The 13,845-nt window shown below is 39.5% G+C and overlaps 3 non-coding genes across 3 annotated transcripts; all 3 read right to left on the bottom strand.

Annotated features, from left to right (window-relative positions):
• Nucleotides 1-4,057: 4,057 nt before the first annotated feature.
• LOC132498116 (U6 spliceosomal RNA) lies at nucleotides 4,058-4,169 on the bottom strand. Its single transcript, XR_009533728.1, has one exon. It is a non-coding gene; the product is annotated as a U6 spliceosomal RNA (small nuclear RNA).
• Nucleotides 4,170-4,647: 478 nt separating this feature from the next.
• TRNAF-GAA (transfer RNA phenylalanine (anticodon GAA)) lies at nucleotides 4,648-4,720 on the bottom strand. Its single transcript has one exon. It is a non-coding gene; the product is annotated as a tRNA-Phe (tRNA).
• A 5,331-nt stretch (nucleotides 4,721-10,051) lies between these two features.
• TRNAA-AGC (transfer RNA alanine (anticodon AGC)) lies at nucleotides 10,052-10,123 on the bottom strand. Its single transcript has one exon. It is a non-coding gene; the product is annotated as a tRNA-Ala (tRNA).
• Between the last annotated feature and the right edge of the window lie 3,722 nt (nucleotides 10,124-13,845).

Below are 13,845 nucleotides of genomic sequence, written 5' to 3'. Positions count from 1 at the left end.
TACCGGGCCTTTCCCACATCTTTACACCGGTATCCCTGCCCCTCCACTGCTACTGACTGGCAGAACCGCAGCTGACAAAGCTGGGCAGAAACTTCGAAGAGGAAAATAAAGTTGCCTCAGGAAATAAAGGTCCAGTTGGAAAGAGGACACAAAACCGCCAGGAGCTAAATGAAGAAGAGACAAGGCAAGACGGTCCCTGCTCACAAATCTCTTGGCCCAGCAGGTGATCGGGAACCCTGCGGCGGGATCCTAAAGGCCTGGTTCTGAAATACCTCAGAATAGACCGTCCCATCAAACACTGCGACTGTGTTAAGCAGTCTTCTACCAAAAGAAGACAACAGGAGGAGGATGGTACATGGCTTGGGGACATGACCTGAAAATGAAAAGCAAATTAACTGTTTGTCACACCCTTCATGCAACTGAACAATTCCCCAAACCTTAAAACCAATGAAGCTCAAAGTAGACGCTATTGCCTTTAGCCAAATTTTGACCTGTCAGTCAACCCAGATACGAATTTTAAGATTTTTTTTTTAAATTTTAAGGTAATCCTAAATCATTTCATCTTCTGTCTTACTTTGAAGTTTCATTCCGACCTCTCTTACCGGTGTGAGGTCCTATCTTCTTGAGGACAGAAATAACATAACTAACTCTCCAGTTCCTCTGTACCACAGGTCAGTTCCCCTCTCTGCCCATTAACAAGACAGAAACTCAACTGGCTTTGGGGATGTCACTGGAAATATATATGAAAATATATCAATATTTCTTAATATACACTTAATATAGTAAATAAAAATTTAAATATATTAACATTAATGTTATGATAAATAGCAAAGTCAACCACAAGCAACCTTCCAGGGTAGAGAGAAAAAGGTACATAACTGCTGTAGACGAATGTCAGTAGTACCCAGAACTGGGGAATGGCTTGAGAACTTGATGAAAGTATAGATTTCTGGGCCCACCACACAACTCCTAAATGAAGTAAAAATAAGGCAGGAATCTTTATAATTTAAAATCTTCTTCAGATTTTACAGATGGCCAGCCAGGTTAGAGAACCACCATTGGTCTAGAAAGTTAAGTGAGTGGAAGTAAGACAATCTGGTGACAAACTTCATCTGGAAGTGATGGTTAGGGAGGGAGAGGGGTGGGCAGAATGATTCCTGGGTTCTTGAAGAAAGGTAGGCAACAGAGGTTGAGGGATTTACCATAGTAACTTTTAAAAATAATCAGGCTTGGCTTAGAAACAATAGTAATGAGACAGTTTTAAAAAAGAGATAATTATAAAATTTTGGGCAGGGGGAAAAATGATGATTATTTGCACATGATAGAAAGAAAATGAAATAATGAGCTTTGATTCCAAAAGTTCAGTGCTGACTTCCTTGGAAAGTAACCACCAGTCTTCAAAGCTTGTTAATGGTTCCATAAAACTCCTTTTATTTTGGGTCTGTTACCCAGATACCAGATTCTAATATTGTCAGTAGGGTGTTACAGTTCATTCTGTTGGCATTTTCCTTATCTGGCCAAAGAATTATCAATGATAAAAAAAAAAGCTAGCTGATTTGTTGTCTTAAAATTTTGTAACAGAAAGGTTAGTTTTCAACAGTTCAATGCCACGACATGAATGCATGAACTCAACCCCATTGGGCAGCCTGGAGTGGAGCCCCACCTATGCTGAATCAGAAGTTCCAGCTGTTGCTCATGCACTATCACATTCTGAGATTGTTCTCAGTTCTTACTACACACTTCATCTTGTGAGTTTTGTTCCAAATAGCATCAGAACAAAACTTCAGAAATGCACCTACTCTTCATTTTCGTTTGAAGGAGGGCAATTTTTAAGAACAGACACGGGGCAGCAGAGTAAGAGTAGTAGAGAGGACAAAGCCCTCACATTCCTTTCCCTCTGAGAATGCAATGACTGACAGGAAAGATTGGCACAGACGTTCGAAAGAATAAAATTAAATAGCTGAAACCTTTGAGATGGGATCACTTTTGTCTATGCAGCTGATGATGGCCATTTCCCCCCCAGAGCCTTTCAACTTTAGCTGCTGGCTTCTCCAGTGTTTTCTGTGTGATTTTCTGACATGTACCTGGCAGGGTTTCCTTAATATATTTATATATGATGACAAAGCATGGAATTTCGACCCCCCCCCCATTTCAGCCCCCTAGACAATTCACTTCAAGGATGGAGGAGGGTGTATGTGGTCAGGAAGCTTCTACATGCAAATTGGGAAAGAATTATTGACTAAACATGGCCATTGCCACCATACTATGGGAACAGATACGAGTACTCTTATGCTAAAGGATCTCTCAATCTAGCTATTTCAGTCACACTAGAAAACTCGACACTCACTGACTCAAATACTCATTTTAATGAATTGAGGTTTGGATAATAACGGCATCCTTATGAGAAGTGGATTTATTGTGCAACGTCTACCCATGCAGATAGAATTGAGATCTGTAGACTTCAATGTCTGGTGACTGCACTGAGTTGCCCTCAGTGGAGCCTGGAAGATAAGGAGGGAGTGGAAGAAAATTAGTGGGCAGGCTTTCTGCTCCTCAGAAACCTGTCTCTCAAGAAAGGCACAGCTGAGAAAATAGGGGTAGGAAGTTGTGCATGGTCCTCTTATTGTTTTCTCTTCCCATTCTTCCCCCCTCCCCCCCATCCTCAATTATTTTTGCAAATGAATCACTTACTGGCTTGTGAATGTACATTTGGTATGTTTACTGTCCTGGGTGAACAGTATCTTCCTTTGTTATCCCACTCCACGCAGCCTTCCTTGTTCTGACACAATCAGGTTCGGTTATGGACTCCAAAGCCCTTGGAGTAGAAATGCTTGAGTGCTTAAAGCAACCAACTAAATTAGATAAGTAGTCTCCCTTGAATGTGAGCAGGAAAAGATGAGTAGAGAAATGCAAAAGCAAAAGTAAGAAAAAAAAACCAAAAAAAAAGAGAAAAAGAGAAGAGGTTCTGACATGGTCAGGAAGATGCAGCTGTGAAATGCAAGCATGGAGATATGGAAGATTAAACCTAGGCATTCTTCCATGCTCAGTAATCTTGACTCAACTCAGTTACATCCACCCAGACATGTGGCTGCTGAGAAAAAGTTTTTGACTAATTACCTTCCTTTTCTGGATGTCTTCGAGGATCTAATAGTTGGCAGAAAAGTTTAGTCTGTTCAGCTCCTTTATTTTGTGAAGCTCCTACTCTGAATCTGGTCTTGCGGCTACATCAAGAGAAGGGGCACTGCAGCCCAGATGAAAAGACACTTGGTCTTCCCAAAGTTAGCTGGCTCTGAGGTCTGCTTGCCAAGGGACTGCCTGAGTAGCAGTTCCATCCACCCAAAGAGAGAAGCCCATTATGGAACCTACCCTTGTATCTTCAAATGCTCACTCCTTCAACTTTCTTCCCCTCTGCTTACACAGCCGGCAAGAAAAATGAAAAACGTAATGCAGAGGGATTGGAGGAAGAGTAGCATGCTTCCTTGAGAATGTAACTGCACGTGGGGAAATTAGAGACAAAGGATGAATTCACAATACTTAACAGCGAAATGAAATACCTCCGTTCCAGCAGTATGGTCTGCAAACCTTGCAGTGACATTTTCTAGTGGATGCTACAGCTCTGGTTCTTAAAGACACAGAAGACAGAAAGAAAGGAGGAGGAAAACAAAGTATTCCCGAGTGCTAGTTATTATAGAGTTTTTTCAAATGGAGTTTTCTCTGCAATGAAGAGAATGCAGAGGAGATTTCCACTAGGACAAGATCTACCAAATGAATTAGTTGTTTATATGTGCAGTACCTAGATCTACAAGTTTGGGTAGTTCGCTAGTTAAGCTTTCAAATTTTTAGCTGGGGAAACAACGTTCGAATCCCTAGCAGTTTAGTATTGCAATGTTCGCACTTGTTCTGTAGTTATTGGGGAAGGCGGGGCGGCTGGGATATGACTCCAGTTATTTTTAACTGGCAGAAAGCAACTGAAATCTTGCCTGCTCTTAAAGTTCTGAGTATTTGCAATGAGATCCTTTACCCTAGTGGTTGGTAAACTATTGCCTGCGAGCTAAGAATGATTTTGGAACGTTTCACGAATTTGCGTGTCATCCTTGCGCAATGGGTCATGCTCACCTTCTCTGTATCTTTCCAATTTTAGTATATGTGCTGCCAAAGTATGTGAGCACCGTTTTTTATTTTAAAAGGTTGAAAAATAAAACGAAGAATAGTATTTCGTGACACGTGAAGTTTATATGAAATTCAAATTTCGGTGTCCATATATAAAGTTTTATTCAAACACAGCAACCTCATTCATTTACACATCATCTATGGCTACTGTCGGGCTACAACAGAAAGTACTTGTGACAGAGACGGTATGTGGTAGCTTTTTCCCTTCCCACTGCTGCTGTGAGCAGTACACATCGCAGTGACTCAGTGATCGTTCCTCGTTTTTCAGTGTCTCACACATAATATTTTATTATTATTTTTTTAAAGTAGCAGTGCTTACACATCATTTAAAAACAATAAACGTGGGCCTCAACTGCGAGCTCCTGCATGGCTGAACTATGGCCACAGCATTGTGTTTATTGCACAATTAGGTTTTAACATACTAAGGGAGTATGGTGTATCGTGAGCATCATTTCGTATTCACTAAAACGCTGAGCTTGCCGAAACCTGGGATTGAACCAGGGACCTTTAGATCTTCAGTCTAACGCTCTCCCAACTGAGCTACTTCGGCTACCAGATGAGATTACTTCTTAACTTTTCTTTTTAATATTTAGATTATTTTCAACTTCGGTCTTTGGAAGGTTTCAGGTTTCTTAAGTATGGCTATCTAGTTGGCCAATATATTTGCCCACCCAGGAAGACTTGGAATATATTGTCTTCCATGTATGCCAGTTGGATCCAATTCCTGGCAGCGCGGGATGGAGAGGTATAAAGCAGATTTTAAAGAGAGGTGATAATGAGGGATTCAATGGAAAGCCTTTCTGCTCCCCTGCATCCTGTCACTTGACCCAGGACACTGTTCAGAAAGTAAGGGAACTTAAAGGCAATATTTTTGGGGATCCCTTATTTATCTCTTCTTTTTGATCCTTCCTCTCTCACAATCTCCAAAAATGCTGAGGTATGGAATCCAATAACGCTATAAATTTGCTAAAAGAATGCAATATACAGGTTCATTACCAGAATGCAATATACAGGTTCATTACCAGTGTATATACAGGTTCATAAACACTCGTCACAGTACTCCAACTGGCAGGACAGCAACTGTCACAAAAATTAGACATTTTGAAATGGCATATCTCATTGCAACAGAATTTGTTCACACACACAAAAATGTTTTTAATGAAGATGAGGTTGCAACCAAGTCATTCTATAATTGGCTCCTCTGTAAGTCGTGCAAGGAAACCATTTATCACGGAGAAGTAATTACAGAGTATTTACTTGTAGTAGCCAAAGAAATACGTCCAGGGAGTTCCCTGGTGGCCTAATGGTTAGGAATCCAGATTTTTCACTGTTGTAGTCCGAGGTTCAATACCTGGTTAGGCAACTGAGACCCTACAAGCCACAGGGTGTGGCCAAAAATTTTTTTAAAAGTCTAGAGAAAAGAAATCTAAGACCCCGCTGATTGAGCCTTGAGGACATCAGGAGCAACATCGAGTTGATTTTAAAAATAAGCAAATGATCTGGCATCATTTTCTTTGACTCTTGATGAGTCAGTCTAACAGATGTTACTGACATTATTCAGTAGTTTATTCAAGGAGTCAATGTCAGTTTGAAGTGACTGAAGAAATAACCTACATGAATAGTCTACATGGAAAAACTCCAGGTGAGACTATTTTGTGAGAAGTTGAACAAAGAGCAATTCATTACAACCTGGCACAATATGTTTCAACTGGTGGTGGTAAAATTATGAAGGGAACAGAAAAAGACTTAGTTGAACAAATTTTAAAACTTGTGAGAAAGGTAAGCCTAGAGGACCTCTTTGAATTTTGGAGGCAATATAGAGTCTTCCAGACCTAATAATGTGATGGTCTTAACAAGTAGCCTGGAAAGCTCCCAGTTTTATTTAAAGCCCAGAACAAGAGAAAGTTCTGCAATCGGTCCAGGCTGTACGAAAGCTACACTATCACTTCACCTGTATGACCCAGCAGAGTACTCAAATGTCTATGTAAGACAGAGATGGTATTTGGAGTTTTTGGCATTCTTCTATTAGTGAATCACAGGACAAACCTTTGGGATTTGGTGCAAAACTATGACATCCTCCTCAAATTTTTATTCTCTTGTTAAAAAATCATTTTTGGTCTATGTTATGAGAGAGAATAAATGCTTGGGCACGAGTCACTATGAGACTTGAGCTTCCAATTGTGACCTACTTGTTCTCTAATCCATCTAGCCATAAAGTTGTACGTGCACAGCATCATTCATTATTAAGTATAAACAGAATATATGAGCAGGGCCGACACACATGAGTCATTTGCATGGAAAAGTGGCTTATATTCCCATGGCTCCTACACTTGGTACTTTTTCTCTATCTCTTCAACCCCCATTCATAGCCTCATAGTGAGTTCCATGTAACTGAGGAAGAAAAAACAAAACAAAACAGGACTGGTTTATTAGTAATTCTACACCCTATGCTGGCGCCACACGTATGTAAGCAGCTACCATAGCACCTGAAGGCCAGTGGTGAAGGTAAATCCCCCCAGTGGGCATGACTTCACACAGGGCACATGATTGTTCATTTTACTTGGAAGAACCGATGGGGCATAGGGATCCATACTAATTCATGACAAGTGACTAATAGTTTGGCTGGATGATTAGTACTTGGAGGGAAAATTGCTGAAAAGTGATGACAGAGAGGTCTGGGAAAGAAACAGAGGGATAGATTTTACTAAATGGGCAGAAGGATAGATTGCTAAATAATCTAAGGATTATTTTCAATGTAGATGCTCTCCAAAGAGCAACCTCCTAAGGGGGGGATCTTAATAGGCAGTTGGAAAAGAAGACCCGTTCTCTTGATGTTTGGAAACTTCTCCTTAGCCATCACTGTCCTTGTCCAATGGGATTATGAAAATAGTGGCCACGGTGACAGAAATGGAAGTCATATATAGCTCAGTAACATAGACTTCTGTACACTAAAGTAGAGCAGATGGAAACCACTGCAAAATGACTAAACTACCAACATACTTAAAACATAAGTAACATTAACATCATAAAATGAAATAAATTCAAAATAAAAAGAGTTCTGTGAAAGGAAGATTGAATTAAAAGGTCAATAAAAGTAGATGTTTAATATTTTTCATAATTTCATTAGTGATCCAAGGGATTTTTATAAAATGGCACTTAATTTAAAAAACTATGACTGCCAAGGCATTATGAAAGTTTGCATCAAAGATACTAGCTTGAAACCTGTTGCAAGAATATATGGCAAAATAAAATAAAAGTAAAGTGATTCAGTGTTGAGATCAAGGAATATCAAGAAAGAAGTTTCGACATTAAGAAGAAATTGGACTGTCATACCTGAACCTTTATGACCTTACTTTTCTTCTCCTTTCAGTTTTCAGTTTTCTAATCTCAGTGGTGAACTAATCCTTCATTTAAGAATGCTTAATATTGTTCTTTCTGGAGCCCTTAACATATGGACATTCCAGACAAAGGCAAAACTCTACCAGTGATGGTATGCCAATTGCAAGGGTATTTTGTCAGTAAGGAAAATGAGAAGGCTCAGGTAGTTATTAAAATGTCCAGTGATGTTCAGGTATTTTCCGCATGTCGCCAGGTTAATAAAGCAGTGAAATAAAGATCACCTAATGTCAAATAGAGTCTCATACATATACACTATACATAGCACATTGACACACACACAGTAGAGAAGTTCTTCTTTTATGGGTCATTTCACAGTGTCTTGTGACTGACCATAACAATATGCACCCCTCCCCCCAATGCACAGACACACAAAGAAAATCTCAAAGTAGGAATGAATTAAAAATGTGTTGCTAAGTAGTGTGTTGAAATTTCTTACCCTCCAACATTCCTAGATTTTTCCAAGTAAACTTTAGATTTTCATATTTAAATCTGTAAATTAAACCACAACCAGAATAGATCAGTTAACAAAGCAGGGTTGATTATGATAGTTCCATTTGGATTCCAAGGTTGGAAAAAACAAAACAAAAGTGAAAATTTCTTTATAAGAAAATGGGATATATTTAAAATCTGGGAAACCAGCTTATTTTGCTGGCACCCTCATGATTATGTGTGTGTGTATTCAAAACAGAACAACAGCTAAAACGCTGAAATCGTTGATGATAGTGAGGGCAATTAAGGTTGAGAAGCCTGAGCCAGAGACTAAATTCTGCAGTGAAGGGGAAGGAAATGACGATGGGGGAATGACAGGAACAGGGGAAAAATAGAGCGCCAGAGGAAGGTATGTTAGGAAGGTTTGCGCTTCTGAGTGAGGATGCTCCAGGGAGGATCTGTAAGCTGCAACTGACTCCTCTACCGGAAGGAAAAATGTCTTTAATACAATTATACAATTATACTATAGATTTCAAGAACGTGATCCTAGAACATGTTTGGCTGAATCACCAGATACAAGGGATAGGCAGACGTAGTGGGTCTCAAGTCTCTCTGAGAGAGTGGAAGGAGTGTCTTCCATGGAGACCTCGACTTCACAATGGCACGGAGTAGCTTGGTGGGGCGCTTCTTTTACGAGACATTTACCTTGGGTGGAATGCGCCCCCTAGAGTGCATGTAGGTTAATTTCAGAGAACTACTGGAGATTTTGCGCGTGTAGTCAGCCAAATTTATAAGGTAAGAGAGATGCAATGTTCCCAAACTGCTGAAATGAAACTTTTACAATGGCCAATCACTTTATGTGACTTGGCTTCTTGAAAGTGGCCAATTGTTTGCAACAAACAGTAAACTAACACAAATCAAACCATTCACCTCTTCTGTGACCAAGAATAGCCTTTCTCTTCCCCTCAAACCTCTTGCTTTGCATTCAGGTCTCCCTCTACATTTTCCCCTGGTTTAGGTGAGACACAAAAACTTTTTTACTTCATAAACTGGATTGTATAATCAAATTCATGTTGATTCATCAAAATCATTGTTATTAATAGGATCATGAAGTTAAACTACTTGTAGGAAAAGGTGGAATTGTCCCACAAGTACCAAGCAACTATCCCAAATCTCTCGAGACCAGTGTCCTAGATCTGTGTTCTTTGATGTTTCCAAAAGTGCTTAGGACTCCAGCTGTGTATCTCCTTTAGCAGCCTTTTCAAGAGGTGATGCTCTCCCAAGCATAGCCAGAGTGAGAGTTCAGGACAAGTAGAAGGAGAAAAGAAGTTTTCCTGTACTCTTTTTACTTCTTTCCTTTGGGATCCAAACAGGACAGGACAGGACAGCAAGTCTGTGTGGTGCACGAGTATCTCCTGCCTTCTCAGCACAAACCTGGCCCTGGTGAACATCCACTCTCAAGCTTTTAAGAGAGGGCAAGGACTCAAGAGAGTGGCTTGCTTCTTTGGCTGGAGCGTTCTCTCCTATAGCTGTCATCATGGCCAGCCTCATGTGCCTATGACCAGCACATTTCAGAGAGCCTTGTGGCCAGCAAATTATGCAGCTAGTCGGTCCTACGTCTCACTACCGGAGAATCCTGTGCTCTTCATGCCAGAGAAGGAACTTTGTTCCCCAAAGTATTAGAGCATGATGACTTCAGATTTTCTAGCCTCTTAATTTTAAACTTTCTCCAAATCCAGGAAAAAAACCCGTTGAACTGATTCCTGATGCTAGTTTGATGAAAGATGAGGTGGGGCCATGGTCAAAGTGATTTTCCTGCTCTCAGAACTCTAATTTTCCCCAGTAGTTAATTTTTGTGTAGTACAGACTTTAGCCAACATAGGAGTGACTGCTCAGTGGCTAGAGTGGATGGCTTTTAAATGTGGACAAATAAATTTGAGCAAATCAGCATGAATTATGAGTGACGAGGAAGTTTCAACATGTAAGAAAACCAGGGAATAAGAAGAAAGCCAAGGACCAAAGAAACACTGAACGAGATGTAAGGTGCTCTGGTTGGAGGTGCCAGGCATTGAACCTGGGGCCTCGTGCATGCTAAGCACGCGCTCTACCACTGAGCTACACCCCCTTGCTCCTTTATTAATTTGGCAGAAGAAAATTTAATATCTATCTGCATTGCTTTTTTTGTGAACTTGAAATTGTTAGCATAAAGATCCTTTATGTACAACACCATTATTTCTGAAACTCCTTTCTTTCATTCTCTTTCGCGGTGACATGAGGAGAAAAGCAACTTCATGCTAGGCAGAAAGTCACCGTTCCTAGGACTGATTCACGCTTGTCAACCTACCCCCAAAGACCCGGCTACACAAAACTTGAATAGAGGAAGGCAAAGAAGAGCCCTTTCCTGACCCTGTCTCCCGGAAGAGCCTAGAATCAATGACACTCAAAGAACAATGAGAGGAGCTAGTCCCATATCTTACTTTCTTAATACAGATTTCCACTAGAAGGAACCAAAGCTCCTGGAAGAACTTGTTGTCACCAGAGGGCTGGGACAGGAAAAGTACAAGATGAGCCTAGAGTATCTTTCTGAGCTAGTATGTAAGAAAGTACTCAAAGATAATTGAGCACAGTATTTATGAGTCAAATCTTGGAAACACTGAGCATTAAAATGAGTAATAAACAAAAAGAATATAGTTTGGATGGATAAAATAAGAATACTTGAGTTCATACTGATGAGAAAGGGAAAGAGAAAGAAAGAAAAAAGGAGATGAAAGAGAAAGAAAGGAAGGAAGGAAGGAAAAGAAAGTTTACCCTACGTAGTATGCCAATTATTGTGTGGAAGAAATGACAGCATCATCATTTGCCACTGTCCTGGGATGATTGATTCAGGCCAAATTCATCAATCAGTGCCCAAGCTATGGGTGACAGTTTGATAAAGAAAGATGTATTTATCAAAGTGTATTTATCCTCACATATTTCTTATGAAAATGGTAACTTGACCATTAAAAAACTCAGCAGAGGAAACCTTACCCCAAATTATCAGATTACCTTCATCATAATGGGGACACTGACATCATGTACCTCTGATGAGATAAACTGAGAAGGACACCGCAACACTCCTATTGTATTCTGACCAAAATGCATCATCATCTGAATCTAATCAGGCAGTCAAACCGAAATTGAAACACGTTATACAAACCAACTGTAACATGCTCTTTAAAAATGTCAATGAATGAAAATGTCATGAAAGACAAAGAAAAGTTGAGAAATGGTCCCAAATTAAAGGAGACTAAAAATACATTAACATAAATGAAATGTGTCACCCTGGAGAGGTCCTGGATTTGGGGGGAAAAATGGAGTAAAGGCTAGTATCAGGACAATTAGCAAAATTTGAGTATGAGGGGTATAGTTTTGTATCAATATTAAATTCTCTACATTTGACAATTTTACTGTGCTTACATAAGGGAGTGCCCTGAAAGAATACAATGAAGTATGTTGGGGTAAAAGGATATGTTTGCCAACACTGTCAAATGGTTTAGGAAAAAATTTATGTGTGGAGAGGGAGGGCAAGAGAGAAAGAGAACCAATGAATGTGGCAAAATGTTACAATAGATGAATCTGGATATATAAGATAGTTTTTGCAACTGTATTTTATGTTTGAAATTATCTCCAAAAAAAGTTTTAAATATTCCTCCTTTTTACAACTTCCTTCCTCATTGTGCCAAAATGCTGCCAGAAAGACATAAAAGGTAATGCATAGTGATTTAAACCGTAGTTCTGTGTGTGCTACCTCTGGGAGTTTAGACCTTGATGGGGAGATGGGAATGAATTTACAATATCTGACCCAAATGCGGAGGAGGGAAGATGAAGAACACTTCGTGTTGGCATAGGATTTTGGTGGGTGCATTCTCTTTGACTCTTCCTTTAGGTAAACAGGAAACAAGTTCCCTTTAACCTAAGTGAAGTAGCCTGAAAGTGTTTGTTCCATGTAAGACTTGGCTTGTTTTTTTCTAAGCATGTCAATCTTAGAAACCTCTCATGTCAATCTTAGAATCTCTTACTGCTCTTTCTTTCAAAACAAGACAAACAGTACATAAGAGGGCATGCGTGCAGTTGAGTTTTTAGTTTTGGCAAATAGTCACTGGTATTTGTGGCTCTAAAGAGAGCAGTAAGAAACCACATTTTCTCGACCCCATTGTAGCTGTGAGGAGACCCTTTTGTTTTAGAAATGGAATCTGCTGACAGTTTTGAGCTTCTGTACCTAAGATTTGTCTGGAGTGACTATTTGTTTGCACATTGGGTTTATAAAGCAAAAGAAAGGATAAAAAATATAGGTTAGGCAGAAACCTATATTTTTTGAATTGCAGAGATTTTCATAACAAAATGTCTTTAATCCTGGATAATTTGATGGAAAATTAAACTTTCAATTTGATGGTTCAGGATTTAGGTCTCGTTTTAGAGCCTGGTAGTTTTTTGTTTGTTTGTTTCCCTTACTTAGATATGAGCCAAGACTAGTACAATCCAGCTTTGTTCTGGAGAATCCTGTCCATGCATTTACCCTCCTCACATGGAGCTCTTGGCTCAACAGGAATATGAAGAGCTAGAAACCAGAGTAACATCTATTGACTTGCAGTGGTTTATTCTGTTCTACTGTAGGGATATTGTTGATTTAAGGAAGGTTCCTTACAACATTAAAAAAGAAACTTAAGTATTTCTTTTAAGGTTAAAAATTTAGAGAAGTGTAGAAAGTAACTAGGGAGGAAAAGATATGGCCTGTAAACTGGAAAATGCCGGTAAGATTTTTATTTTACAAATCATTGATAAATTAGAAATTTGAACAACTTCTTCCTAGACAAGATTATTGCCTGGATTACTGGGTGTGAGTGAGGAGGTAGCCAGCATCAAAGGATCCCCAACTTTTTCTCTGAGGATGGTAAGAATGGTTATGGTGTCTGTCAAAGAACTTGAGGACTTCCAGAACTTCAGTCTGAATTGAGAGGCCAGTGGCTCAAACAGATTATTCAGACACTTGTTGAATTAAAGTTCTAAAATCTCATGTATTTTGGCTAGAGTGAGACTCCATTCATTCATTGTGAGTTCATTCATAGAAAAATCTAGAGCCATTTTGTGATCATCAATGTTGCCCAAAAGAATGGCAAGCTAGAAGACACAAGAAACCACAAAATCTTGAAAATAGGGCAATTATCTCTTGATTTCTGTCATGGCTCCATTGTTTGAATAGGCAGGAAGCTCTGGGAGGAGCAGCTTTTTCTTCCAGAGCACACCAGGAACTGATATCAGCTTCTCTGCCTTCTAGAATATGGTGGGAGAAAAGTTGAGAGAACAAAAATGTGGCCCATGTTTTTAGTAGGATGATGTTTCCTTTAGTTGAAATTACCTCAAAGTTCCATGTTCTTCGCTATAGAGAACATACATTGTTTTACCCCTCAAACTAGAGGAATTGGGATGGGTGTTTCCACTTTTTTCTTGTTTAATGCCCTTTAATTTATTGGTTTCAAACTTTTCCCAAATCTAGGAACAAGTGCACTTGAACTGAATCAAGATGCCTTTTCCCACTGTGTGATAGATGATGAGCATCATTTACTGCCAGGTGTAGGAAAGTTTGAGTTTTGAGCATTGAAACTTGGTGGATTTCCCAAGGGCAAGTTGAAATCCTGCTCACAGGACCCTAGGTTGAGTTCAGACTGTGGCCAATATGACACATTTATTTTTTCATACTTTCAAAATAAAAAAAAAGTGCTTGTTTAATGTAGCTAAGGGTAAGAAGCGGATAATAGTAATAACAATGGGTTACATTAAATGATTATATCACCTCCTTGCTAAACAGAC

This window comes from Mesoplodon densirostris, chromosome 10 (genome assembly GCF_025265405.1).
Source record: "Mesoplodon densirostris isolate mMesDen1 chromosome 10, mMesDen1 primary haplotype, whole genome shotgun sequence".
Classification (NCBI taxonomy): Eukaryota; Metazoa; Chordata; class Mammalia; order Artiodactyla; family Ziphiidae; genus Mesoplodon; species Mesoplodon densirostris.
Note: the sequence above shows the minus strand (reverse complement) of the source record. Positions and strands in the feature narration are given on the sequence as shown.